We start from the raw sequence: 24,205 nt of genomic DNA, 5'->3' as shown, positions 1-24,205 counted from the left end.
TGATGAGTCCGCGTGTCATGCCTGAGAGTGGAGGGGGAAGATGGGACGCAGAGAACTCAGCGGCTCGGGGTGGAGGCCGACGGTCACAGACCAGCTGGCCTGTCACGTTCCCAGCGTGGAAGGCAGCCGCTACCACAGGCAACCCGGAGCCCTCCAGCAGCGGAGGCGTTCCAGGCCTCCTCCTTCCTTAGACTTTCTGAGGCCACCCCCAGGATGAGGCGGCTGGGGCAGAGGCGCGCCAAGAGTAGTGGGCTTACGACTGAGAAGGAAAAAGAAACTGTATTGGGCTGACCAGAAAGTTCGTTCGGGTCTCTCTGTAGGCTGGTAAGGGAAACGTGACCAAGTTTCTTGGCCAACCCGACCCGCGCCAGTGTTGGCTTTGGCACCGTGGTCACCCCTGGGAGGGAAGAAGGGAGTGTCGGGGGCCCACAGCCCAGGTCACCCTCCCTTCTTGTTCCCCGACTCGGCCATTCCTTTGAGCTCCACCTCGGAAGCCCAAGACTCCTTCACTGGTGTCTTAACTGGCTCCACGTGTCTGGTATGATTAATCTTGCTGAAATGCTGCACCGTCATGACATTTTTCTGCTCGGACTTTTTCAGCGCTTTCCTCTTTCTGAAGGACAGAATCCACGGGACCAGCTTGACGTTCCATGTCCTTCCTAGCTGGACACCCAGCCTGACCTGCTGTCCGCGGACCTCTGCAGCCTTACCCGCCTGTTCTAGGACTCCACTAGCCAGGCCACCCTGGACCCCTCCAGGCCTCAGTGCCTCCAGCCCCCTTGCCTGCGGCGGTGCCCCTCCCCAGGCTGGAGGCCCCCTCCGTATGGCTGGCGCCCACAGGTGTGGCTCCATTGCGTCCTCCTCCTCCATGAGGCTTCCTCTGATCCGCTCAACCTCAGGGGTCTCTTCGTGGGACAAGCATCCTTGAAAAACAGGGGGCTGTCTACTTGTATGCACTTGTCTTATTTGCTCAGTTAAGTTATAAGCTCATGGAAAACAAGCTGGGGCCTGGGTCCCTACAGACCCCTCGGGTACCTCGCACACAGGATGTACCTGCCAGGCGCCTGGGCCTACAGCCGGGGGCGCGGGGCGGCGACAGCACAGAGGTGGCCTCCACCTCCACGGCGTCAGCGTGTGTTGATGATAATGATAAAAACCCTTAAGGCTGAAATCCCATCACATCTTAAAACCATTCAGCCGTGTCCTTCCGGAACTCAGCACATTTCCGGCCAGCAGTGGCGGCTAAGTCCAAGGCCACATGGGCACGATCTGACCCAGAAGGGGGCCCTGGAAATCCGAGCATTTTAATAGCGGGCTCAGGCCAACCTGAACAAAAACACATTGGGCTGACATTGATAAAGGCCCCAGGGGGACAAAAGGAATCTCTAGCCTGCTGCAGGACGGAGGCATGATCTTTGGCTGGGTGGTACTTAGCAGAGCACGGCTTCCCTGGAGGCTCAGCTGGTAGAGAAACCGCCTGCAGTGAGGGAAACCTGGGTTCAAACCCTGGGTGGAGAGCATGGCAACCACTCCAGTATTCTCGCCTGGAGAATCCGATGCACAGAGGGGCCTGGCGGGCTGCAGTCCAGGGGGGAGCAAAGAGCCGGACATGACTGAGCGGCTACTGCATTCACTAGAGGAGCAGGAGTGGCCTGCAGTCTCTGCACAAAGCTGAGGCCGCCTCCTCTCAGCAGGCCCTGGGTGAGGCCAGAGCTCAGTCCTGCTCACTGGCCTGTCTCTCTCTCTCACCCCCTTGCTGTGTGGCCTGGAGAAAGCTGCTGCGCCTCTGTGGGCCTGACCACCTCACTAGTCAAATGAGGAGGTTGGCCCTGGGACCCCTTAGAGCTCCACCCAGCTCTGGCAGCTGATCTTTAGTGCCCAATCACCTGAGTCATCGGGTTGAACCTGGTGGCCCAGGGTGCCCGGGGAGCTGGGAGGGAGGCATGAGTGCCAGGTGATGCCCGCGGGCGCGGGTGGACAGGTGGCGACGCCGGCGAGGTCTGCACCGGGCCGGCAGGCTACAGGATGGCGGCCACTGCTTCCCTCCTGTTTCCTCTCTGAGCCCTCCTGGGTGTTCGATGCCTCTGTGTTTTTTCTTCCCAAACTTTGCTTTATATCCAGGCTCCTCCCCTGAAGCCAGATGCAACTGTAACTGTCACCTGCATTCTTAGGGTTGGGGAGGTCATTATTACTGGATCACCCTAAAGGGAAGACGACCCTCCAGGACCCAGAGCCCCCAGTGTTACTCCTGTATCGCGCTAGCGCACCCTGTGCTCTGGTGTAGCGAGCGCTGGAGAGCGTGACACAGAATGGTAACAGAGCAGCCCGGACGCTGTAACACACAGTGGGGCCGCCCTGCACACAGCGGCTGCTGTCCCCAGCCCCAGCCCTGGGCAGTGTGCTCGACACATAGCATGTGCTGGATAGAAGTTCACTGAACGCGGTATGTGTCCTGGGGTGCTCCTGAAGCAGCGCATGGCTCTAGCCCCCCAAAGCCCTGCTGGCAGAATAAACCTTCCCTGGACTCTGCTGCTATGCACTCAGCAGGCCGGCCGGCTTAACGAACGGGTCAGCCTCTACAAACAAAGCCAGAAACCAAGGCCTGCGGCTTAAAAGGCTCTAAGAATTCCAGAACATGGAGATATCTGTTTGCTTTTACGGGTACATGCATTTCTCTGATGGGAAGGGATACTCTTTGACTGTGTGGGGATACAGTCACGCGACTCCGTGGCCTGGGGAGAATCACTCTGCTCCTTGATCTTCAGTCTCAAGAGGTGAACAGGGTCCTTAAACTAGACGGGGATGATCTTCGCTCTCGTCCTGCCCTAGAACCTCCACTCTTGATGGCCTCTGACCCCGACTGACCCTACGTGACCCTTTCATCTTTCTCAATTCGCTTCTAAGCCCTCTGACCCAAGGCCCACAGGTCTGCCTTTGTGAGGCTCGTGTGCATTTGTTGACTTTGTATTTACCATTAACTGGGGAAATGACTTCATCTCTTAAGTTTCACCCTCTAAAAGCAGGGTGAGGTGCGGCTACTCTGGAGGGTAAGATGCTCAGACTCCAAACTGGGGTTCCTGGCAGCCATCCCACCCTCACCCTAACGTTCGTCCAGAGGAAAAGGATGAACAAAACGCGCTGGGCCGTTTGGAGTGATTTCCTATGAGTATTTGGTCATCTAATCTTAAATAAATGACTGTTCTGCCAAGGCTTGGAAAGCTGCTAGAGCTGGGAATCTCTCTGAGATTTGATTTCCTGAGAAAAGCTTTGCCCTGGAGGCATAAAGAATGCAAAATATTGGACTGGGATGGACCATCAGGGTGCTCGTCCAGGGTCAGAGCAGAGCGAAGTCCAAAACGAAGGCTCTGGCGGGCAGAGGTGCTGCTGGTGTGAGCGCAGCCTCCCGCCTCCCTGGCCACTGCCTCCCTCCAACCTTCTTAAAGGCGTAGCCTGGAGAGCAGTTTTCGACAAGTTGTTTCCGGCCCTAGCAGTCAGAACTCGTCTGTCTTAAGGTGAAGTTCACCTCCATAATCTATTAAAAAAAAAAAAAAAATCCCAAGCCTAACCTGGACAGCCACCCCGACCGCTCTGAATCATTGGCTAAACTGGTTCACCCCTTTTATAAGACAGTGACGCGGACAGCGAGCCCCTAATTTAAATGTCCTCCTCAGGAGTTCCAGCAAGGAAAGTCCTTTTTGGGAAACCACAGAAGGAAAACTCAGGGTTAGCGGTTCTCATGAAGAGAGGAGAGCGTTTCCACTTGGCTGCATTGTTTATTTACATACTGGAACTCTATCTTGGACAGGCTCCCCTTAATTATGAGAGGAAATATTTCTATATCCACCAGGCAGGGTAACTGTTCCCCTCCCCACCACCAGATGCTGAGACTGGAGCTTGGACCCGGGAAGAACCCTCCCTTACAGATCTCTGCACACCACTTGGGACTACTTTTTGCCAACAAGACCCTGCACCTAATCCACTTACTATGATTTGCAAAATGATGAGATTACAGAGAAATCCCATTCCCAGGGCAGAAACCGTCTCCGTGCAGAAAGAGCTGCCCAGGGGTGTCTAAACTGTGCATACAAACCCAGCTCCCAGGTGGACCAGTCTTCACCGCTCGTTCTGCCCCACTGGGCTCCGGGGAAGTCTTTTTCTGAGACTGACGCACTCCCCCCGCCCTTGCGTTTGCTGACAAGTTACCGTGCCACCTAACACGCTTCTATCACCTGTCTGCTAGGGGAGCGTGGGGCTCTAGTTTAAAAAAGAAGGCAGCAAAGAAAACCAGAAGGAAGTAACCCATTTCCTCCGCTAGACCATCCTCCCTGGCCACGGCTCCGCTCCGCTCCGCTCCCCGGGCGCTTCCCCGTGGTGGGCAGCCCCGGGGACCTTGGAAGTTGAGCGCGACCAGCCGTCCGCAGACAGCCCTGCCGGTCAGGGCAGGCGAGCGGCTGTCGGGGCCCAAGCCTGCCTCCCGGTTGGCCGCCCCGGCGCGTGCGGCGGGTGGGGGGAGACCGGGACCCCGTCTTTCCCCGGAGCTGCCTCCGGGGCCGCCCTGCGCGCGCGCCAGCCTGGGGACAGTACCTCTGACATTTCGCTCCCATGACGCGCGGACAACTTCATGCGGAAAATGCGTGCGGCGGGCTCAGCGCGGCGCCCCCCGCTGCCGACAGCCCGGAGACCCTCGCCGGAACCGGGGAGGGGGCACCCAAAGGCCAGACCTGCCTTTAGGTGTCTTCCGGACCCCCTGTTCCGGGGCCGCCGACAGGCAACTCTCGGCTGCCTACACCGGCGACAGCGCGCCATCCCGGGGCCCCCAGCGTTACCAACTGTCAGAGAGGATTCCGGGAGCACGGTGTCCAAAACGCTCGGCTTCTCGGTGGTTTCCTCCCCCTCCTTCCAACGCCCCCCCCCCCCAACCACACTAGCCCCCCGAAAGCTCCGAACACAGGTTTTCACAAAACCACCCACAGCCCACCATCAAACTTTTAAACACGTAAAATGATAAAAACCAACTCACCAAGTTAGGACGGAGGAGAATAAACCCCAAAGGCTCTCAATTAAGGCGGAGGCCGGGCCGCCCCCTCCTTATAAGCAGTTCGGGAACACGAGAAAGGATTAACCCCTGAGGCGTGGGCCCCAGCCTATGGCAAGTTGGTTCCGGCGGGCGAGCCCCGGGCGCCCGGCCCCCCGCCCGCCCCCGCGCCTCGGGCCCCCGGGCCGCGCCCCCCGCCCCCCGCCCCGCCGCCCGCGCCCGAGCCCGAGCCGAGCCGTGCGTGCGGCCGCCCGCGCCCCGGCCCCGCGCCGCTGCCTATCGCTTATCCTATACCGGCTGCAGCCGGTCTCCGCCGGCCTCGGGGGCGCGCCGCCGACCATGTGCTGCGAGCGCGGAGCGCCGCCAAGGAGGGGGCCGGCCTGGCGTGCGCGCGCCGGCCCACGTGGACGAGGCCGTGTCGGGCGCGCGCCCGCCCGGAGCCGGGGCCGGGGGTCACGGAAGGTAACGGCCTGGCCGTTCCGATCAGCCGCGGGGTCCCGCAGGGCCGCCCCCGCCCCGGCCGCCGGCGTCCTGGACACGCCGCCCCCCGCCCCTCCTAGCCCCGCGCATCCCTGCGCGCCAAGCCTGGCCGGACCCGGGCTCTGGCCGCGCAGAAAGCCGGGACCTCCGGCCGGGCGCGCGGATTCCGCGGGCCACCTCCCTGCCCGCAGGTCCCCGGCGCGCCCCCTGCGCGGCCCTGCCCGCGCCCGCAGGGCTCAGGCTCGCGGCTCCGCGCCCGCCGCGGGCAGAACAGGTTCCTTCCAGGTTGGGTGTGAGCCGCGCGCGCGGCGCCGGGGACCCCGAGTTCTTCCTCCCGCGCCCACTTCCCCAGGTTTCGTCAACTCGCGCATCCCCGCGGTTCCTCTTGGCGGGGGCGACGGGGGCCTCAGGGGCCCCGGGGAGCTCGCGGCCCGGCTGCACGGGAGCCTCGCTTCACCCCCTTTGCTGCAGCGGCGACAGCATCGCGTGGCGCTCCGGGGATGTGAGCGAGCGGCCGGGCTGAGTCAGCATCCCCGGCCCGGGGCGCGCGCGTCCTCCCCTCCGGGCGGGAGGCGGCGTCCTCGCAGGTGCGCGGCCGCCTAACTCCCGGGGGGCTCCGCGGGGACGTGGAGGGGGTGCGCGCCCCCGTCCGGGGGCCCCGACCCCAGGGTCACAGTGCATTCAGCACACGATGCTCGGGAAACGTCAGTTACGAGCTCAGTTACGAGTGGCCGGGACAAAGCAGTGTGTTTCGGAGCCGCGGGGCCCCAGGCTGGCCCGCCTGGCGTCCACCTCGCGTCCGCGGGGCCTCGTGGAGACCTGCTGGGAAGCAGAGGCCTCCTTCCCCGCACCCGCCGGCCGCTCCCTTGTCTGGGTTCGGAGAACGTGCTCCTTATGTCTGCAACTCGGGAGACCCGAATTTGGCGGTGCGTGTACGGAGGGTCGCCGCCGGGCGGAGTCGGCGGTCCGAGTCCTAATACCCATCTCTGCAGTCACTGCCTGTCTTCTCTGGTGGTTCGGGTCCGGGTCCCGCGGGTCAGGGGCGGGCTATGAGGACGCAGGGCTCCCCTGGGACTCGGACAGTGCGCTGGGGACCGCGGGTGCGCTTTGCAGCCTTGCAGAGGCAGCCTGATTCCTGGAGCGTCAATTTCTAAATCTATGGAGTAGAGGCAGTGGTGGTATTCCCAGAACCGGAGGGCGTGATTGGTGATGTCGGTAAAGTACGGATCCCAGAGACTGCCTTATGGTAAGCCCTCAGTCGCTGTAACCGCTTCTCATCACTGCTACTTCTGACTTATCAGGTCCAACCGCCTTATTGGGTCCAACCGCCTGGGGATCCTTTTCGAGTTGTTCTTCTCAGACTTCAATGTAATGATATTTAGACTCTGATTTTAACCACCAGCATGCAAGCACTTAGTGCTGAATCAGGAGTGCCTGGAAACATAATCCTTGAAACTTAGGATGTTACAGTGCGTCAGGGCACAGCCCTGTCGGAGTGTGGAAATGCCACATTCAACATGACACAGCACACACTGTACTGAGACCTGCTTAGGAGCCTAAGGGAGCAAGCAGTCCATTAATGTAGCTGAGTGGACTGCTGGCAAGTCACAGAAGATCTCGGTCCTTCAGCTTCCTGGTTTTAAAAATTAGATAAACAGTGCAGAAAGTCCTGGGGGCGAATGAACCTTTGGGGAAATCACATCTGAGTCTTGGACCAAATGAAATGACTAGCTTTTGGAGGAGCATAAGTATAATAATAATAATATTTTATTGATATTAATTGTATCTGTTAGTGGCGAAAGGAGAAGAGGATGATAGAGGGTGAGGTGGTTGGATAGCGTTGCCGCCTCATTGGACGCGAATTTGAGCAAACTCTGGGAGATGGTGAAGGACAGAGGAGCCTGGCGTGCTGGGGTCCGTGAGGTCACAAGGAGTTGGACACGACTTAGTGACAGAAGACCGCCACCAATTAGTCATTTTTTGTTTCACTTTTGCTTTGTTCCCTGTATTAGGTGCCATTTGCGTGGTCTGATTTTATGCCCATCTGTCTGTGCGCTCAGTCGTGTTGGGCTCTTTGTGACACTATGGATGCAGCCCGCCAGGCTCTGACTGTTGGAGTGGTTTGTTGTGCCTTCCTCCAGGGGATCTTCCCGACCCAGGGATGGAACCAGAGTCTGTTGAGTCTCCTGCACGGGCAATCTAATACTTTACCACTAGCGCCCCCCGGGAAGCCCGTCAGCAGCCTTCTACAGTTGACACGTATCCCCATTTTACAGATGAGAAAGGTTGAGGCACAGAGCACAAGAGGGATTCTGCCCAGGTGCAGATACGCTGGCTTTCTTGCAACGAAAGCCCATCAGGTATGACATTTGCCACCTGTGTTTGGATAGCAGCGGGGTGTCTGGGAACCCAGCCTCTATCCGGTGTTGCCAGCCACAAACCTGTGACCTTTGCCCACCCTGGTTAGCGGCTGGTTTCACCTTGTTCCCTGGATCCTAGTGAGACCAAGGGTGGACATTTTTTCCCTCTTCTCCAGGGAAAGCACTGCATTACCATGCAAATCAATTACCCCACCAACTGCCCCCCAAACAAAACTAACCCTCTTTAGTGCTAGACCTGAACAAAAGGACCTTTGGAATCTGGAGTACAGAACCAGAAAAATCAGGAAATTAAATTCCGAGTTCAGCGCCCCCTTCGCCCCTCCTGTTGTGTCTGTCGTAACCCGGCGGCAGCAGAGCCCTGGGCTTCACTTGCTGGGGCCGAGGCTATCTTGAGGCTCTTAGCCCGTCCCGCAGCACCTCTGGAAGCGGGCTGGCTCCAGAGAGCGGTCCACAGGGCTCTTTTCTACCCTCTGGCTTTGGCTCATTTGCACGAGAACAGATTCCTTTGTGCGCACTTGGCCTGCCTGGTCCCAGCCAAAGGCCGAGTCCTTCTAGTCTTCACGTTGGGTTGCTAGGCAGATATGACCCTGGCTTGCAAATAAGCTCTCTGCATTTACCAGCCCGTGAGAACCTCAACTTGGGGTAAGTAGACTGAAAGGAATCTTGTCTGGAGCTCAGGGAGGCACAGGCCTGCTTTAAGGGCTGGGTCTTCAGAGCAGCCACTGAAGAGGGGACTCTGGAGGGGGCTTGTGGGGAGACCTTGGTGGCCCGCCTGCCGCCCTGTCTCCCCCGTTCCTGTCTCTGCCTCAGGCACCCATGATCCAACCACGTGTGTCCCATGGACGCAATTGTCTTTTTTTTAGACTTTTACAATTTTATTTTAAAAAACATTTATTTCTTACTTATTTGGTTGTGTTGGGTCTTAGTTGCAGTGCGTGGACTTCTCTCTGGTTGTGGCCTGTGGGCTTAGCTGCCTGGCTGCACGCGGGATCTCAGCTCCCCAACCAGGGGTTGGACCCATGTCCCTTGTGTTGCAAGGCAGGTTCTTAACCACTGGACCACCTGGGAAATCCCTTGACGGACACAAATTCTTCCTTTAAAACTTTTAGTATCTGCTTCTGCAGGCAGCAGAGAATGTAACTGATTTTAACCTCTAGAAATCTTAATTTTTCAGGTGGAGGTACTGGGTTTATCTTGAGGTTTATAGGAGTCCCCCAACCCAGACCCATCTGATGGTTTGAAGGAAGGCAGCGACCTTCAAGTGACCAACCTAGACAGCATATTAACAAGCAGAGACATTACTTTGTTGACAAAGGTCCATATAGTCAAAGCTATGGTCTTTCCAGTAGTCATATATGGATGTGAGAGTTGAAAGATAAAGAAAGCTGAGCACCAAAGAATTGATGCTTTTGCATTGTGGTGCTGGAGAAGACTCGAGAGTCCCTTGGACTGCAAGGAGATCCAACCAGTCCATCCTAAAGGAAATCAGTCCTGAATATTCATTGGAAGGACTGATGCTAAAGCTGAAGCTCAAATACTTTGGCCACCTGATGCAAAGAACTGACTCACTGGAGGGAAAGATTGAAGGCAGGAGGAGAAGGGGACAACAGAGGATGAGATGCTTGGGTGGCATCACCGACTCAGACATGAGTTTGAGTAAGCTTCGGGAGTTGGTGATGGACAGGGAAACCTGGCGTGCTGCAGTCCATGGGGTCGAAAAGAGTTGGACACAACTGAGCAACTGAACTGAGTGACCTTCAAACAGAAATGCATGTTTTGTGAAAAATCTGAAGATTTGCCAAGGGGAAAACATGTTCCTAGGTGCAGATTTGGGGGGATTGCTTTTCCGAACATCAGCTCTTTTCTAAGTTGATTTGTGTGAGAGCCCACCGCGGCGCAGTGCCGTGTTTCTTTATTCCTGTGCAGTGGGCCTTCTCTCACTTAACCAGAGCCAAGGTCTCACCAGGGTGCGCTGCCCCAGCTGTAAACACCTCTTGGGGGAAGATCAAAATGTTCCGTCAGGGAAGACTCCTCTCTGCAAGTCAGTATGGCCCACCCGCCAAGTGCATCTTGTTAAAGACGTATTTCCAAGAATGTTATCTTGTGCTTAATGATAACCTGTTAAAATTTATAATATATGTTGCTTGATTATAAATGACTTACAGTAATAACGACAGTGGCTTAATCTAGAAGGGATTTGTTTTTTTTTTTTTACACTTGGAGCAAAGCATTAAACAAATTTAAATTTATATACAAAGTCTGGCTTCCCTGGTGAAGAACTCGCCTGTCAATGCAGGAGACCTAAGAGATGAGGGTTTGAGTCCTGGGTCGGGAAGATCCCCCGGAGAAGGGGATGGCAACCCAGGCCAGTATTCTTGCCTGAAGAGTCCTATGGACAGAGGAGCCTGGGAGCCTGTAGTCCCTGGGGTCGCCAAGAGTTGGACACGACTGAAGGGGACTTGGCACAAGCAGCACAAAACAGGACAAGGTAGTTAACTACTTTCGAACATAAAGGTCAAGTGTATTGCGATAAAATGGAAATGCAGTTTTGAAAAAAACGAGAGTGAAATGAAAGAAAATTTCCAACCTGATGAGAACCAAGTGATTTTTAAGTGAATAATGGTGGGAATTCCCTGGCGGTCCAGTGGTTAGGACTGGGCGCTTTCACTGCTGGGGCCGGGTTCAATCCCTGGTCAGGGAAATAAGATCCCACAAGCCACGTGACATGGCCGTAAATAAATAGGTAGATAAAAACGTGAAACGGTGGTTTTCACATTGCTCTGGTGTTTCTGTGATACTGGATACGTGACAAGAGTGTTTAATAGTTCAGATAATACTATTAAATACAGTTGAAATGAGATCTTTTGTGCCTATTTAGAGCTGTGATGAAGCATTGAAGGTGCCTTAGAACTATGAGGGTTTTAGGGGCTGAATGTCTGTGCTCTTCCCCTTTCAGGCCCGCCCTCTGGTCCCCACCCCAGGCGATAGTGCCTGGAAATGGAGCCTTTGAGAGGAATTGGCATTAGATTAGATCATACGGTGGGGCCCATACGATGGAATTAGTGGCTTTATAGGAAGCGAGGGGCTTCCCTGGTGGTCCAGTGGTTAAAACTCCATGCTTCCAATGCAGGAGATACGGGTTTAATCCGTGGTCTGAGAACTAAGATCCCACACGCTGAGGGGAATGGCCAAAAAAAGAGGGTTAGAGAAGTCAGAGCGCACACTGAGAAAAGGCCATGGGGAGCTGCGGCGAGGAGACGAGCCGGGAGGACGGCCCTTCCGGGGCTGGGAGCGCCCTGACCGCAGCCCTCCCACTCCCGGGGCTGTGAGGAGACACGTTTCTCATGTACGCCACCTGCGCTTCCCAAGTGTCTCATGGGTAAGGATCCCGCCTTCCACTGCCCGAGACATGGGTCCAGTCGGGAAGACCCCCTGGAAGAGGAAACGGCAAGCCACTCCAGTATTCTTGCCCGGAGAATCCCATGGACCCAGGAGGCTGGTGGGCGACAGTGCACGCGGTCACAAGGAGTTGGACACCACTGAGCTTGCACGCGCGCACGCAGTCTGTGCTATTTTGCTAGGGCAGCTTGAGTTAACGCAGAAGGGGTTTATTGTTTACCCCCAAACATTTTTTGAATTTGTTTTGTGTTTTTGGGCCACACCACACCCTTTGTGGGATCTTCGTTTCCTGACCAAGGATGGAACCCAGGCCCCCAGCAGTGAAAGCGCTGAGTCCTCACCACTGGACCGCCGGGGAAATCCCCTTCCACATTCTTTCAGAGGGTGCTCCATCAGAAACATCTTCAGGCCAATGAATAAGGAGCACATTAATACAAGGACGAGAAAGATGGGATTTCCCGCCCTCACGGATGAGCTCTCCCCACAGAAGACAACGCCGCGTCCCTGGAGTGGACTGTGAGAAGCATGGCAGGGGGCTGTGGACCTGGGAGGTTCGACCCAGGGGTCTCCGCCTCTCTGGCACCTGGGACCAGCTTCATGGAAGACAGTTTTTCCACCGACCCGGGGAGGAGGGATGCTTTGGGGATGATTCGGGTGATTAAACTTATTGTGCACTTTATTTCTGTTACTATTACAGCGGCTCCATCTCAGATCATCAGGCACCAGATCGCAGAGGTTGGGGACCCCTGCTATAAGTGTTGCCATGTGTGTGGACGTGGACTCCAGGGCCTGGCTTGGAATCCTGGGTCTGCCCCCACAGCAGTGTCCCCTTGGGTGGATGACCTGACCCCTCTGTACCTCACTCTGCTTATCCATGGACAGGGAATGATGTGGGCATGCGTGCTCAGTTGCTCCAGTCATGTCTGACTCTGTGATCCCATGGACTGTGCAGCCCACCAGGCTCTTCTGTCCATGGGATTTCCTGGGCAAGAAGACTGGAGTGGGTTGCCATTTCTTTCTCCAGGGGATCTTCCTGACCCAGGGACTGAACCTGGGTCTCTTGCGTTGCAGGTGGATTCTTTACCGTCTGAGCCACCAGGGAAGCTTGGGAATAATAATACGGATAGTACTAATAATGATGGTACCTGCCGCAGCGGGTAGCTGCGTGAGGAACTCAGTGCCGTGTTGCTAGGGTAACTGACTCGGCGTGTGATGGCGGGCGGTCCAGCGCTGTGCTTGAGAGGCTCTCCTGGCTGGGGGCTGAGGAGGCTGGAGCTTGGGGAGCCTGAAACACGTGGCAGAGACCCTGCAAGGACTTCAGGGCGGAGGTGGGGAGGGAGAGAGAAGAGGATGAGAGGCAGGTGCGGGGGGGCGGAGAGTGGACAGGCGGTCGCCTCCCCGCCGGGCACTGGGCCTCTGGGGTCTGAGTTGTCTCAGGCTTGGTTGCCATGCTGGGTGGTGTTGATGTATCCCTGGGTGCGGGTCCATGCTGAGTTTTAACTTGGTTGTCAACACGATGTTTCTCTGAACAAAGTGGTTTCAATCACATCACTTTCAGGATCAAATGCTTGTCATATTAGACTCTGTGACTCAGTGGCGAGTCGTGCAATCTCCCTGGAGTTGTTGGAAGGCGCTGGGTGCAGGACCACCCCATCAACTCAGGCTTCTTTTGGATAACCGTTGAAGTTCTCAAGTCTGGGGAATGAAAACCTGCTCCTCTGCTCTGTTCTTGCCTAAAAGGAGATGCTGGCTTTCCCCGTCTCGTCTAAACACGCAGTCTGTCTTGCTGCTCCCGGGAGCAATGCAGGGTTAAGCTGTTGTTTTAACCCTGTCGGAGCAGCGCATCCACGCATTTCCAGATGACTGGCATGCGTGCCTGCTCAGTCACTTCTGTATGTCCGACTCTTTGCCACTCCATGGACTGTAGCCCACCAGGCTGCTCTGTCCCTGGGACTCTCCAGGCAAGAACACTGGGGTGGGTTTCCATTTCCTTCTCCAGGGGATTGTCCTGACCCAGGGATCAAACCTCCGTCTCCTGCATTGGCAGGGGGACTCTGGGCAGTGAGCCAGCAGGGGTGCCGTCCGAAGTTCAGTTCGATGCTGGGTCGGGGTCCAGGGCGGGGCGGGAGCAGGGAACCCACTGCTCCTCCTTCAGCGCAGCCTCTGCCCATCACCCACGCGCACTGGCAAACACAGTAGGTTCCCAGGCCACAAAACCACAGCTCAGAGGATGTGGCCCGCCCTCTCAAAGTGTTTACTCGTTAGTTCAGCAGGGAGGACACATGTGGTCATCACCTTAGGCGGCGCTGCAGCAAGGGCGCTCGTGCAAGTGAGAGTCTGCAGGCCGGGGAAGGTCGGCTGGGTTTAGGGAAGTGCTGAGGTGGAGCTGAGCTTTCAGGGGGCTTGGTCGGAGCTCAGTTTAGACAGAGGCACTCTGGCAAACACAGATTGAATCCACGCTGGGCTGGGGGACCGGCCTGGGCAGTGCCCTCGTGTGGTTCACATCTTAGAGCCGGGCCCTCCTTCGGGAGCGCCTGGCTCTGCGTCGGTGACAGCTAGTCCTTCTGGATGTTTCTGACATTAAAATGTTCAGTTCAGTCACTCAGTCGTGTCTGACTCTTTGCGACCCCATGAACCGCAGCACGCCAGGCCTCCCTGTCCATCACCAACTCCCAGAGTCCACTCACACCCATGTCCATCGAGTCGGTGATGCCATCCAACCATCTCATCCTCTGTTATCCCCTTCTCCTCTGCCCTCAGTCTTTCCCAGCATCAGGGTCTTTTCCAATGAGTCAGCTCTTCGCATGAGGTGGCCAAAGTATTGGAGTTTCAGCTTCAGCATCAGTCCTTCCAATGAACACCCAGGGCTGATCTCCTTTAGATGGACTGGTTGGATCTCCTTGCAGTCCAAGGGACTCTCAAGAGTCTTTTCCAACACCACAGTTCAAAAGCATCAATTCTTCGGTGCTCAGCTTTCTTCACAGTCCAACTCTCATATCCATACATGACCATTAGAAAAACCATAGCCTTAACTAGACAGACCTTTGTTGGCAAAGTAATGTCTCTGCTTTTGAATATGCTATCTAGGTTGGTCATAACTTTCCTTCCAAGGAGTAAGCATCTTAATTTCATGGCTGCAATCACCATATGTAGTGATTTTGGAGCCCAAAAAAATAAACTCAGCCACTGTTTCCCCATCTATTTCCCATGAAGTGATGGGACCGGATACCATGATCTTCGTTTTCTGAATGTTGAGCTTTAAGCCAACTTTTTCACTCTCCACTTTCACTTTCATCAAGAGGCTCTTTAGTTCCTCTTCATTTTCTGTCATAAGGGTGGTGGCATCTGCATATCTGAGGTTATTGATATTTCTCCCGGCAATCTTGATTCCAGCTTGTGTTTCCTCCAGCCCAGTGTTTCTCATGACGTACTCTGCATATAAGTTAAATAAGCAGGATGACAGTATACAGCCTTGAGGTACTCCTTTTCCCACTTAAAAAAATTTTTTTATGGGAGTATAGTTGATTCACAGTGTTGTGTTAGTTTCAGCCATACAGCACAGTGAATCGGGTCATTATACACAGACATGTATCTGCTCTCTTTTAGATTCTCTTCCCACATAGGTCATTACAGAGCACTGCATTTCCTGTGCTCTACAGTAGGTCCTTGTAGATGATCTATTTTATACGTGAAAGTCGCTCAGTTGTGTCCGACTCTGCGACCCCATGAACTACACAGTGCATGGAATTCTCCAGGCCAGAATACTGGAGTGGGCGGCCTATCCGTTCTCCAGCAGATCTTCCCGACCCAGGGATCAAACCGGTGTCTCCTGCGTTGCAGGCGGATTCTTTACCAGCTGAGCCACCAGGGACGCCCGTCTTATGTGCAGCAGTATGTACATGTCAGTCCCATCTCCTCACCCCTGGTAACCGTGGGCTGGTTTTGTTCTGCTTCGGTTTCACAGTCGAGTTCGTTTGTTCCCTTGATGAAGTCCACTCGGTTTGGCCATGTCGGGGCCTCACTGCTGCGCCGGTTTCTCTGTTGCAGCTAGCAGCAGGCTCTCGGTGTGGAGCTCAGGCACTCGGGCACGGGGGCTTGGGTCGACCTGGCTCCTAGGCTCAGCTCCTGCACAGCACGGGGGATCTTCCCAGACCGGGGATCAAACCCGGGTCCCCTGCACTGGCAGGCAGATTCCTGACCACGGAACCACCCGGGAAGCCCCATGTGTTCCTTTTTTTTTCTTATCCCTTATATAAATGATATCATGTGACATTTGTCCTTCCCTGTCTGACTTCACTCACTGTGATGCTCTCTAGGTGCATCCGTGTTGCTGCAAATGGCATTATGTAATTCCCACTTTCCATTGGCATCAGCAGAGAGTCAGTTCCCCTCACATGCCCTCTGCGTCTTGACTTCACTTCGCGCTGCTCTGCTGTCCAGAGCCGCATGCGTTGGTCGGCCGCCTGCTCCTGAGGCCACGCTGGCTGTCGCCAGAGGCTGCCGGGGGCAGAGGGACCCTCTAGGGTTTCCCAGAATAGACCTGAGAGCCGTAGGACTGTGTGACCAGAACTGCGGTTCAGAGCTTTGAAAATGCCAATCAGCGCGACTGCTTTCCCTGTGTCCTTTACCTTTTCTGGGTTCGGAATCCAGCAGCGGAGTCAGGACAAGGACTCGGCCGGCAGCTGCAGGCATTCTGGATTTCACCATCTGTACTCACAATCGGTTTGCTTAACAGGCGTTGAGGTAACGCCTCGGGTTTGCACGGTGCTTTTTTCAGAATGTTCTCATGTCTGTTATCTCTTTATCCTCAACACAGTTGGGGAGGGCAGAATTACGGCCCACGTCTCTGAGCAGCCCTTGTGTCAGGCTGTTTCATGCTCACCATTGGGTTTGGGGTGCAGGGACTTTTCTGTGGTCCTGTTTTTCAGGCAAGTGGGGAAACTGGAGTCCAGAGAGATTCAGCAACTTATCCAAAGTCACACGGCAAAGGAATGACTCTTTTGGAGCCTGGACACATGTTCTGCAAAGTCAGTCAATGTCAACACATCCCCAGAGTCAGTTCTACAAAAGGCAGATTTGCCAAGTAACTACTTCACTGAAATGAACTTTTTTTTTTGCAGGGGGTGGGGCGGGGACGAGCGGCAGGACCACGCAGTTTGCGATCTCAGTTGCCCAATCAGGGATGAAACCCCGGCCCGTGGCAGTGAGCTCCAGGAGATGGTGCAGGGCAGAGGAGCTGGCGTGCTGCAGTCCACGGGGCCTCAGAGAGTCAGGCAGGAGTGGGGACTGAACAGCGACAGATGGCAGTGAAGGCGGGTCCTTAGCCCTGGGCCGCCAGGGGAGTCCCTGAGCTGAGCATTTATTTTTTCCCCTAAGTTTTGGGCTTATCCTTCCTTCTGCCCCGGCTTCAGCCTCAGAGCTTCTCAGATAAAACAGCTGGAGTCTCTGGGTGGGCGGGGGCTGCCACAGTGAACCCCGTGGACCGGGTGACTGAGAAAACAGAGCCTGTCTCTCTCACTTCTGGAGGCTGGGGGTCTAAGAGCGAGGTGCTGGCTGACTTGGCTCTTGTGGAGGGTTCTGGCCATCACACCTTCTTGCTGTGTCTCCATCTGTGAGAGCGAGAGCAAGTTCTCTCCTGACTCTTCCTGCAAGAGCATGAATCCCATCAGGAGGGCTGTGCCCTGTGACCTCATCTAACCTGCCTTGTCTCCCAAAGGCAACTCTGCAAGTTTGTCCTAACGAGGGGAAAGGCGCCAAGACGTGAATTTATCTACCTGACTGCATAAGGTCTTAGTTGCGAAACATGGGCTCTTTTTTTTTAATTTTATTGGCAGCAGGTGGGATCTAGTTCCCCGACCAGGGATTGAACCCGGGCCTCCTGCATGGCGGGCTCAGAACCTTAGCCCCTGGACTCCCAGGGAAGTCCCACCAATAGAAGAACTTTGAAAGGACACAAACATTCAGTCCATAATGAAACCTCACATGTTTCATTGCAGAGGTGCAGCAGATTCGGGGAGAAAATAAATCTACAAAAATAGACAGCCATGGTGGTGGTTGTTCAGTCGCTCGGTCGTGTCCGACTCTTTGTGACCCCATGAACCGCAGCACACCAGGCTTCCCTGTCCATCACCAACTCCCAGAGCTTGCCCAAACTCGTGTCCATCGAGTCGGTGATGCCATCCAACCATCTCATCCTCTGTCGTCCCCTTCTCCTCCTGACTTCAGTCTTTCCCAGCATCAGGGTCTTTTCTAGTAGCATTTAAGAGAAAGTTTTCCCTCTTCTCATGCAAAAATCACACAGGAAAAAAATGAAATTCTGATACATACTCCCTTGATGTCTTACTGGGGGAAACAGAAGTATAAGGGCGGCCTGTGCCTCCCTCCTGCCAAAAAATAAACCTCACCTGAGGGGTTCCCTGGTGGCCCCTTGGTTGAGACTCTGCACTTCCAGACTCGGGGATTCAGGTTCTAACCCTGGTCAGGGAGCTAAGATCCCACAGGGCCCGTGGTGCAGCCAATAAATTAATAAAATATTAACAAGAAATAGAATAAGAAAATAAGTTGAAAACTCACCTGAATCTAGTCTCACCTGTAGATCTACAGATTAACAGAACAGAGTTCCAGGAAACATTTTAAGTGACACCATGGAGGTGAAATCAGCCAGATCCAAAAGTTGAGAAATTTTACAGGACAACCAACCAAATTTATTACAAATCCGTTGTAGGGAAGAGAGAGGAGGAGCATATACACGAGAAGGGACACGTGAGTGCAGCACAGTGCAGAACGGACTCTGTTGGATCACGATTAGAACAAACTGTTCATGCCAAGTCACTTTAGTGTTGACTCTGTGTGACCCCATGGACTGCAGCCCACCAGGCTCCTCTGTCCATGGAATTCTCCAGGCAAGAACACTGGAGTGGGTTGCTATTTCCTTCTCCAGGAGATCTTCCCGACCCAGGGCTCGAACCAAAGGGTCCTGTGGCTCCTGCATCGCAGGCGGATTCTTTACCGCTGAGCCACTGGGGGAGTCCAGAACAAACTGTAGGAAAACCCAGAACCAATGGTGAGACTGAGGACATTGCAGCGTTCCCTGGGTTTTCGATGGTGAACACAAATCACTGCATTACGTTTAAAGGGGGCTTCACTGAGAACTGTAAGTATATGTAAAAACAGTTCTTATAATCTAGAGAAGCATAGAGAAATGATTGTCGATGAGATTACATGATATCTGAGATTTGTTTGCGAATACTGCAGTGTAAGTGGAGAATGAGGGAGGGGGCCTGGGAGAGGAGACGGATGAAGCGGGGCGCCCTTGTGCTGATGGCTGTCGAGTTTAGATGTTGGGCGGGTATGTGTGAGTTTCTCAACTTTTGTATGTTTGACAAGTTCCATTACGAAAAGTTTGATAAGTAATAGATAAACACTGCTTTGTAAAAAGTCCTTAAACATTTGGCAAAGAGGCCTCAAGGGAGTGGATTTCAGGTAATTGACTGTAAGCCCTTTGCTTCTCTTTTTTTAACAAAATATTTTTTTTAAAGTTTATTTTTAATTAGGGGCTGATTGCTTTACAGTATTTTGCTGGTCTCTGCCGTGCATCAGCATGAATCAGCCCTCCGTGTATTTATGTCCCCTCCCTCCTGATGAAAGTCCTTTTCATTGGATCCCACCCCTCATGGTTTTTCTTCCCAGTGGAGGACAGAGTTTTAGGGAAAGGATGTTGTTCAGAGGTCTATCTACTCTCTGTTTTTCTGACCTATGTTCAAGGACCCAGCTATAATTTCTGCGGCCTGCCAAGTGTTCAGAGGTGTGACCTCAGGTCACCTCTGCTCTCCCAGACTGGCTCCTGCCGCGTGGTCTCCTGCTGGGCCGATCCCAGCAGGTGGTTCCAGCCGAACGCCAGGCAGGGTGTCATCTGCCCCCTGGCATTGCTGGGGCCACAGAAGCTGATGTTCCCAGCCACAGGGTCTGGCTGGACATCTTCAAGCTTAAATTTAAAAAAATACTTCTACTTATTTATTTGGCTGCACTGGGGCTGGGGATCTTCAATCTTAGTTGTGGCATTTGAGATCTTAATTCCCCAACTAGGGATTGAACCTGTGCCCTGTGCTTTGGGAGCGTGGAGTCTTACCACTGGAAAGTCCCTTAGTTTTTTTTTTCAATCTTCTAAGTGGAATTACTCTCCCAGTTTGGATGGACAGGGAGGCCTGGCGTGCTGCGATTCATGGGGTTGCAAAGAGTTGGACACGACTGAGTGACTGAACTGAACTGAACTGAATTCAAAGATTTCCTTTGTTCTGGTTAGAAGATGAATGAGTCGTGGGGATGAGGCAGATGACACATGACTGTAGGGAACCCTGCCCTGTGGAATATTTGCAAGTTGTTAGGAGAGAAGACTCAAAGTTCTCATTACAAGGAAAAAACCATTTGTTTTTCTTCTCTCTTTTCTTACTTGTATCTATAAGAGATATTGTGGTCATCATTTCACAGAACACGTTTGTCCAGTCCTTACGCTGCCCGCCTTAGACTTCCACAGGGGTGCGTCGTCAGTGATATCTCAGTAAAACAAGAAAAATACAGAACAGAAAACGAAGCTTTTCCTTTGCATCCTCTGTTGAACTGAGACCGCAGCCCCGCCCCCTCAAACACTCCTTTTTTTTTTTCCTCTTAATTTTGGCTGCACTGGGTCTCTGCTTGCAGCGTTCCCCATCAGGGATCCAACCGAGTCCCACTGGCCCACCAGGGCAGCCCCCCCGCCCCCGCCCACCACAGACACTCCTAGGGAGTCGTGGGCCGGCCCCAGAGTGACCGTGTTGGGGTCTCAGGACCAAGGAGGAGCCCTGAGGAGGTTCATCATGCTCAGCGGTAAGGAACCGTTTGACGCCGGCCGCCAAGTCAGCTGCATCTTCCCGGCTCTGGGCTTGGCGGAGGGCGAGGCAAAACTGAAGGCAGTGCTCTTGCCAGGGCTTGCGGGCGGGTGCCTGGGCGGGCACGTCCCCGCCGCTAGTGCTGCACCCTGGGCCCCTGGCAGCCTCACCTGGCGGCCAGTCCCACCTGGACTCACCCGGGCTGGCACGCGGCTCCTCAGCCCGTCTTCCCCGCCGCACCGCGTCCCCAGCCAGGCAGCCCGGGGGACCCTGTTCCGACCCCACGCTGGCGCAGGAGAGGCCGTCTCACCCTCGCCCTCCTCGTCCTGCTGTTTGCGTGGGGCTCACCCGCCCCCGCCTTATGCTCTCTCTGGCAGAACCTTCCAGAACCGCGAGTCTTGCGCGCTACTCTCCCGGGGCCGCTGGAAGGGTCCGCTCCTCAGTGGGGCCGCCCTTGACCTTCCGTAACCCACAGCCGCTTGCCTGCCCACTCCTGGTCCCCTCCGGGTTCGTTCTCTCCCTGACTCGCCCCCTGGGATCTTCCCACCCTCTCCCCCGCCCACAGAACGGGGGTGCCAGGCGGGCAGTGGGTTCCATGTTTCATTCACTGCTGAAGCACAGCTCCCGGATCGAGACTGTCCCTCGTTCCACGTCCCCCGATGGGTGATGTCGGATCATTTTGGACACACGTGGGCAGCTGGTGCCCCGGGAGCTCCCGCGTGACTCGCAGCTGCAGCCTGCGCCCCCTCCGCCCGCGTTCCGACCTGCCGGACGAAACCACAGAGCTCTGCAACCAGAGATCACACCCCCCGGGCCTTTGTCTTTCTTGGCCTCAGCTCATCCGAAGCTTTGTCTTTGGAAAACCAACAGAGCCCTCTGCCAGATAGGGCCGCCGGCTGTCTTGTTGTTTCAGCTGTTTGCGAGGCCCTCTCGTGGCCGCTTGGCCGGGGCCCCTCGGGGAGCCAGGCTCAGGTGACGGGCCTCCCGCCGGCGTGTGGACTGAAAGCTCGTCTTCAGGTGGCCTCCTCCGCCGGCTCTCAGCGCTCCCGGCCACAGACTGCATCGTTCCCTTGTCATGAGCACCTTTCCCCATCAGCCCGCCCGGAACCAAAGAGCACCAGGCCTTAGCAGGTCCAGTGCCCTGCTTCCCCGGGGCTCGCGGAGAAGAGCACAGGCCCTCGCAAAACGGATCAGCAGCTAGAGTTCCCTCTCCTGCAGCCCGAGGACACAGGCAGGGTTCTTGCTCTCCCCAGCAAGATCTATCCCAGATGGCCTTTTTTTTTTTGGCCCTGCCGTGAGGCTTTCGGGATCTTAGTTCCCTGACCAGGGATCTTACCTGTACCTCTGTGTTGGGAGGGCAGACTCTAAACCACTGGACCATCAGGGAGCTCTGCTTGGATGGGACAGATGGGCCTTCCTTGCAGCGGTTTGTTGAGTAGGGTGGTCGGGTAACTTCCAACTCAGTGGAAGGAGGGGTGAAGGCTTTATTTGCCAGAGACCCCCTTTCTTTTTTTGCCTTTTTTTGGCCACACCGAGCAGCACGTGGGATCTTTGCTCTTTGACCAGGGACTGAACTCGGGCCCCTTGTGTTGAAAGCGTCAAGTCTTAACTGCTGGGCCACCAGGGAAGTCTCGCCCCCTGTCTTCCTGAGCCCCCAGGAGTGTTCCTTGCCTGTGACCACACCCCCTTCTGAGCTGGGAAATGTGATATATAAGGAAAATTGGGGAAGGTGACCTCAGCTAAGACTCTGAGCTCAAAGTCTCAGCCTGAATATTTATTTTTACATTTTTATGTCTTATTATTATTTTTTGGCCTTGCCACGCACATTGTGGGGCTTCCCTGGTGGCTCAGATGGTAAAGAATCTGATTGCAATGCAGGAGACCTGGGTTCCAGCCCTGGGTCAGGAGGAGGGCCTGGCAACCCACTCCAGTGTCCTTGCCTGGAGAATCCCATGGACGGAGGAGCCTGGTGGGCTACAGTTCATGGGGTCACAGAGAGTCAGACACGACTGAGCGACCAACACACATGCAGCCTGTAGTGTCTTCTCGCTCACCGACCAGGGTGGAACCCGTGCTCCCTGCATTGGAAGCGCAGAGTCCCAAGCACTGGGCCACCAGAGAGGTCCCTCAGCTTGGATATTTAAAAAAGCACGAACAACCCAGCTTTACTGAGGTACAACTGGCAAATGAAAACCGTATTACTTGCCTGTTGTTCAGTCACCGAGTCATGTCCGACGCTCTGCTACCCCGTGGACTGCAGCACACCAGGCTTCTCCGTCCCTCACCACCTCCCGGAGTTTGTCCAAGTCCGTGTCCATCGTCATGAACTGTATTTGTTGTCTGTATTGTTTTGATATATACATACATTATAAAATGACGACCGTAGTCAAGCTAATCAACACATCCGTCATCTCATACGGTCACCTTTAAAACTGTTTTGGTGGTAGAGACACTGAAGGTCTGCTGTTAGTGAATCTGAAGTTTGCGGTGCAGTTTCGTGAACTCTGCTCGGTGTGCTGCACATTAGACGCTCAGAAGTGGTTGATTGCATATAACTGAAGGTTTGTACTTTGACAAGCTCCCTTCCCCCGCCCCCGGCCCCTGGCAGCCACCACCCCCTCTGCTCTGTGTGTTCTGCTTTGTTAGATTCCCCATAGAAGTGAGATCACTATGTGAGATCAGGAGATACTTGTCTTTCTGTGCCTGGCTCTTTTCATTTCGCAGAATATCCTCCAGGTTCATCCAGGTTGCTATAAATGCAGAAGAATTTCCTTCTTAAGGTCCACTCATTCCATTATGTGTGTGTGTGTGATACAGACAGCACATTTTCTCTACCTGTTCACCCGTCACTGGATACTCGGGCTGTTGTGAATAATGCTGTAGTAAAGGTGGGTGTGGGCTTCCCTGGTGGCTCAGAGGTTAAAGTGTCTGCCTGCAATGTGGGAGACCCAGGTTCGATCCCTGGGTCGGGAAGATCCCCTGGAGAAGGAAATGGCAACCCACTCCAGTACTCTTGCCTGGAGAATCCCATGGAGGGAGGAGCCTGGTAGGCTACAGTCCATGGGGTTGCAAAGAGTCGAACATGACTGAGCGACTTCACTTCACCATGTTCACTTCAAAGGCGGGTGTGCAGGTATTTCTTCAAGATCTTAATCTCATCTTCTCTGGATATACCCTGAGAAGTGGGATTGTGGGATTGTGTGGTCGTTCTATTTTTAATGTTCTGAGGAGCCTCCATACTGTTTTCCATAATGTCAGCCTGGGTCTTAATCAAGGTTCGTGGCTTGGAGTCCGTTCTTTGAAAGTCTGACTTGCTTTTTCCCTTTAGTTAAAAACAATAAGTGGGGGAAAGTATTAAATGTCTCCCTGGAGGCGTGGGTGTGGAGGAGAAGGATGGTGTACTGGCTAAATTAGCTTATTTCCATTCTATAAAAATTGTAAGGACTAATGACCCTTTTTGAAAAACCTCAGAGGAATGTTTTATCATAGAATTCTTAAGAAAGACAATCTGTTTACTTCTGTTCCCACCTTAATTTTAACTTCCTTCTTCAGTGGTTTTCCCCCACTCCCTGGGAGGTTTCGTGTTGGGTCATTCTGAAATGGATTATGGATGAAGAACTGGAGCGCTCTAGGGTTCCAAGCTAAGTGACTTTAAGAAGAAAAGCTTCCTCTGACTGTTGCTCATGGTCCGAAGCCAGTACCGTGAGACAAGTCAACAAGTGTTTGTAGGGCGCTCCCTGTGCAGAGGCTTTTTCTTCTAGAAAGGGAGAAGTCTTTGGGGCCTCAAGGTCAACAAAGACCAGATGAATCTAATTGAGTTTGAAATATTAACTTTCCTTTTGGAAAAAGGAGGAATTTGCATTTCTGAACAATTGATTCATTGCCCTCCAGATGACCATGATTGTTGACTTGGAATTCCTTTTATTTTGATGAAGTGCATATCTGCCTCTCCTGAGTTTATCTGGATCTTCCAGAACTTACATACCTCCAGCCACTCCCATCCAGCCGGTTGGCCGTTGGGTTGGCTGGCTGGATCTGTGGGCTGT

At 54.4% G+C, this 24,205-nt stretch overlaps 2 protein-coding genes and 1 long non-coding RNA gene across 16 annotated transcripts in view; 1 reads left to right on the top strand and 2 right to left on the bottom strand.

The window, feature by feature from the left end:
* Positions 1–18,192, bottom strand: part of SLC16A6 (solute carrier family 16 member 6) — a 32,088-nt gene extending 13,896 nt beyond the window's left edge. For 2 of the 4 annotated variants that reach the window (XM_027519182.1, XM_027519185.1), the window contains exon 1: positions 5,021–5,207. The gene's annotated coding sequence lies outside the window, so the exon portion shown is untranslated. Of the gene's footprint in view, positions 1–1,053; positions 1,523–5,020; positions 5,208–17,868 lie in introns of those variants that run through there. The other 2 variants (XM_027519183.1, XM_027519184.1) reach the window with 2 other exon arrangements.
* The window catches only part of ARSG (arylsulfatase G), a 105,249-nt gene that overhangs the window by 21,141 nt on the left and 59,903 nt on the right, over positions 1–24,205 (top strand). Inside the window, exon 1 of one of the 11 annotated variants that reach the window (XM_027519172.1) lies at positions 6,677–6,761. The exons of 8 other annotated variants lie outside the window; for them this stretch is intronic. The gene's annotated coding sequence lies outside the window, so the exon portion shown is untranslated. Of the gene's footprint in view, positions 1–6,676; positions 6,762–8,109; positions 8,539–18,248; positions 18,449–24,205 lie in introns of those variants that run through there. 2 more of the 11 variants (XM_027519173.1, XM_027519171.1) reach the window with 2 other exon arrangements.
* On the bottom strand, positions 18,303–21,954 carry LOC113878226. The gene is made up of 3 exons (XR_003506944.1): positions 21,496–21,954; positions 19,745–20,923; positions 18,303–18,334 (listed from the first exon to the last, which is right to left on the bottom strand). It is a non-coding gene; the product is annotated as an uncharacterized LOC113878226 (long non-coding RNA).

Source organism: Bos indicus x Bos taurus, chromosome 19 (genome assembly GCF_003369695.1).
Source record: "Bos indicus x Bos taurus breed Angus x Brahman F1 hybrid chromosome 19, Bos_hybrid_MaternalHap_v2.0, whole genome shotgun sequence".
Taxonomy (NCBI): Eukaryota; Metazoa; Chordata; class Mammalia; order Artiodactyla; family Bovidae; genus Bos; species Bos indicus x Bos taurus.
The sequence above is the reverse complement of the archived record's forward strand: the minus strand, read 5'-3'. Positions and strand labels throughout refer to the sequence as shown.